The sequence below is a fragment of the Mirounga angustirostris genome, unplaced genomic scaffold, assembly GCF_029215605.1.
Source record: "Mirounga angustirostris isolate CCGP_5_RB_7025 unplaced genomic scaffold, mMirAng1.0.hap1 SCAF_6, whole genome shotgun sequence".
Classification (NCBI taxonomy): domain Eukaryota; kingdom Metazoa; phylum Chordata; class Mammalia; order Carnivora; family Phocidae; genus Mirounga; species Mirounga angustirostris.
In genome coordinates this window covers 99,182,031-99,186,059 of record NW_026991714.1, presented here as the reverse complement: position 1 = coordinate 99,186,059, position 4,029 = coordinate 99,182,031, and positions in this window count along the sequence as shown.

Sequence of the window (4,029 nt, the reverse complement as noted above, 5' to 3'; positions counted from 1 at the left end):
TGTGCTCACTCTCTGCCTGAGCACACGGCCCGGAACATTTCGCAGTGACCGCAGAGAAACCAGGCTAGTCTGGGCTCCTGGAGGGTCAGGTAAGCCGGGCTGGGGAGAGACCCTTGGCAGCTTAGGTTACTGTTTACCATTTACTTCTAGAGCATCATGAATGCCCTGGGGGCCTGGTAATTCAAGTCAGCTAGGGGTGGAGGGCGTCTCTTCCCTCTTCCGTAAGGAATCTAATCCTCCTTTCCATTTACTTCCTTGTGAAGCCAAATCAGCTGCCCCCCAGAACGCCCTCCAATTCAGCAGCACTCACACATTTTAAAAGTTTACCCAGAGATGTGTTTTACACATAGCCCATGTGAACACAAAACACACAACTGAGTGAAAGTTGCACGAAACACACCCACCCTCACGGCATGACACACGCATACATTTTCTCTGCTATCCCTTTGTTTCAACACTAGTCATAATCCACTGTTGCAAATCACTACTCTAATTCAAAGCGTACTTGATCTCGGGGTCCTGCGTTCCGGCCCCGCGGGCTCCACGCTGGGCATGGAGCCTATTTAAAAAAACACAGAACAAAGTACTGACAGAATGCCATCAGAAAAACCCTACTAGACCCACTTTCGCAAACAGACGAGCCACACCTGGATCACCAACATTTGTTTGTACAGAAAGTATCCAGGCATGAAGCAAAAGCAAAGCCTTTAGAAACTTGGCTCCGGTGAAATCCGCAGTTCGCTTGATTGAGCATTGACTGCAATCCCTTACCACCCCCGCCATCTCACTCACTCTCCAGGTAACAACCAGGAAGCCTGGAGGGGGACACTTGAAGGAGCACCTGCGGCCACAGAGAGACCCTCTGTCTCCAAGGGCAAGGACAGTTTTGGGGCCTCCACTCCCAATAGTCCTGATGTGACATACAGGACCAAAAGCACGAAATAAGACCAAGTACTTTATTATGTAACCTAAAAGTCTGTGTAAAAGCTACAAATAATGCACCAAATAATATTATACATTTATAGTATGTGTAACAAAAAATATATATACAATATTAAGGTAAAAATTCCAAGGTCTACAGACAAATTTAAGAAAAAGTTATAGTTGAACATTTTAATATACTTTTTAAAAAACTCAATGGATCAAGCAAACAAATAATAATCTCATAATACAGAGGATTAAGTAATACAATCAACATACTCAATTTAATAGGTATGCTAAGAATTTTTAAGATCAGAAATAAAGAACATACATCCATTTCCTATGTCCCTGGAAAGTTTACCAAAGTAGTCGTGTATTTAGCCACAGTAGAAACTAATAAATTATTAAAAGCAGAGATTTTGCGAACAACATATGCTGATCACAGGCCAATGAAACTAGAAATCAGTAAGTTTGACCCCCAAATTCCCTCAACTATCTGAAAATTATGAAACATTTTTCTAACATAACTTCTAGATCAATGAGAAAATTGCAATTAAAATAACAGATTTCCTAGAAAATAATGAAGTAAAGAATACATCTAAAACCCTATGCATTATAGTAAAGATATACTCAAAGGAAACATTATGACCTCAAATTCTTTTTTATGTAAAACGGGAGACTAAAAACGTGTGACTTCCTTCTAAATTTAAAAAATTAGAAAAAGGGCGCCTGGGTGGCTCAGTTGGTTAAGCGACTGCCTTCGCCTCAGGTCATGATCCTGGAGTCCCAGGATCAAGTCCCGCATCGGGCTCCCTGTCAACAGGGAGTCTGCTTCTCCCTCTGACCCTCCCCCCTCTCATGTGCTCTCTCTCTCAAATAAATAAAATCTTAAAAAAATTAAAATTAAAAATTAGAAAAAAAGATCAAACGTATTCCCTCTCTCAAAAAAAGCAAGAGGGTGGGAGGTGCCTGGCTGGCTCAGGCGGTAGAGCATGCAACTCTTGATCTCAGGGTTGTGAGTTCGAGCCCCACATTAGGCAAAGAGTTTACTTAAAAAAAAAAAAAAGTAAGAGTTTAATAACAAACTTACAAATCAAGAAATAGTGTTATTATGTTATTGAGACATGGACATCAATTCCAAAAAAATAGCTCAAAGAGTTGAAATCCGTTGCCTCTGGGGGACAGGAATTGGGTTAGGGAAATATTACAGGGAACCACTTTTTACTGTTTTTAAGTTTCATGGTATTGACTTCTTTAACTATATAAATGTATTACTTGGATAAAAATTAAATTTAAAGGGTGCCTGGGTGTCTCAGTCGGTTAAGCCTCTGACTTCGGCTCAGGTCATGGGATCGAGCCCCGCATCAGGCTTCTTGCTCAACAGGGAGTCTGCTTCTCTCTCTCGATTTGCCCCTCCCCCTGGCTCATGCTCACATGCTCGCTCGCTCTCTCTTAAATAAAAATAAATAAATAAAATCTTTTAAAAATTAAATTCAAAAAATACTTAAAGAGTGAAGGGAAAGTGAACCTGGGAACTTTGACCCATCCTGATACAGTGGAAGGAACATGGATGGCCAGACAGGACTGAGTTTAAATTTTGCCTCTGCTGCTTATCTGTAATAGGATCCTGGGCAGTGCATTCCACCTTTAGGTCAGGATTTCTTCCTTTGTAAAATGGGCACTAACATGTACATCACTATACGAAGGGACAAGGATGAGCCCCAGCCTCGCGGACTAGATCAGGAGTCCCCTCCCATATACCCTTCCCTGGCATAGGCAGGACCCCCAGCCACAGACCCTTGCAGATGAACCCAGCCCATCAGCTCCCTGGTTTCACTTCTTGGTTAAAATTGTTATTTAGGGGGCACTTGGGCGTCTTAATCGGGGTTAAGCGTTCGACACTTGCTTTTGGCTCAGGTCGTGATCTCAGGGTCCTGAGACCGAGCCCCGAGTCCGGCTCTGCGCTCAACATGGCGTCTGCTTGGGTTTCTCTCTCCCTCTCTCTCTGCTCCACCCCTCCATGCTTGCGCTCTCTCTCTGTGTCTCTAAAATAAATAAATAAATCTTCTTTAAAAAACATCATTCTTTTGGTTTCAGTCTTTCATAAGCCACAGCATTTTGGATATTTTCCATAGTCTCAAGGCCCCTGGGCAGATATTAGCCACAGCTTCTATTTTCAAACAGAAAATGGGTTTAAAAAAAAAAATGGCTTTAAGGGCATTAAGAACAGATGTCTTTACATCTACATCCACTTTTGAAGAGAAAATCTATTTCTTTATGCTTCAAACACTGGCAACAGACTAACAGCAGAAATAAAAACCTGGGACAAGATTCAAAATCATCAGAATTATAAAATCTACCTGTCGTGTTGGTGTAAAGATTCATCCCATTCCTGGTTCCACACCTCATGAAGCAGAAGGAGGTGTGGAAAGAGGGGAAGGCAGGCAAATGAAAAGGCAGGAACAATACAGCATGGTAAGCATCCAGATGCAGGAGGAGCAGTTGCCTGGATCTGAATGTGTTCCGGGAAGGCTTCCAGGAGGTGGCGATGTTCAAAGGAGGCCTGCCAGACTAAGTGGAAGTGGCCCGGATGAAAGCGTGTGGAGGAAGGTCTCCATACAAGGGAAGAGTTGTTCCCAAACTTGGTGCAAAGTCAAACCACCTGGGGATCTTTCAAAAGCACTGGTGCCTGGCTCCCACCCCCACACATCCTGTCTTAACTGGGCTGCGGGGTGTCGGGGCATCATCAGTTTCCATGCCCAGGTGATTCTAATGTGCAGCAAAACATGGGAACCCCTGGCTCACACCAGGGCGTGAGGCAAGAGCCCGTGAGTCTCTGTAAATTGGGGAGGAGGCCAGACAGTGGAATGGAAGGAAGCAGATGGGTTAAGATCTGGGGTGTAGAAAGCACAGGAGTAGGTGATAGTGGGGAGAGAGTGGGGATGGAAAAGCTGGGCAAGTCCAGGTTTCAGACTTGGGTAATGAGGTAGATGTGGTCCGTTTTCTGAGATGCAGGACACAGAAGGAGAAAGAGGTATGCACAGAAAGACCTGATGCTTAGAGGTGATGCATGCTTATTACGGGGAAGTTTGTCTCAATAAATAGTAA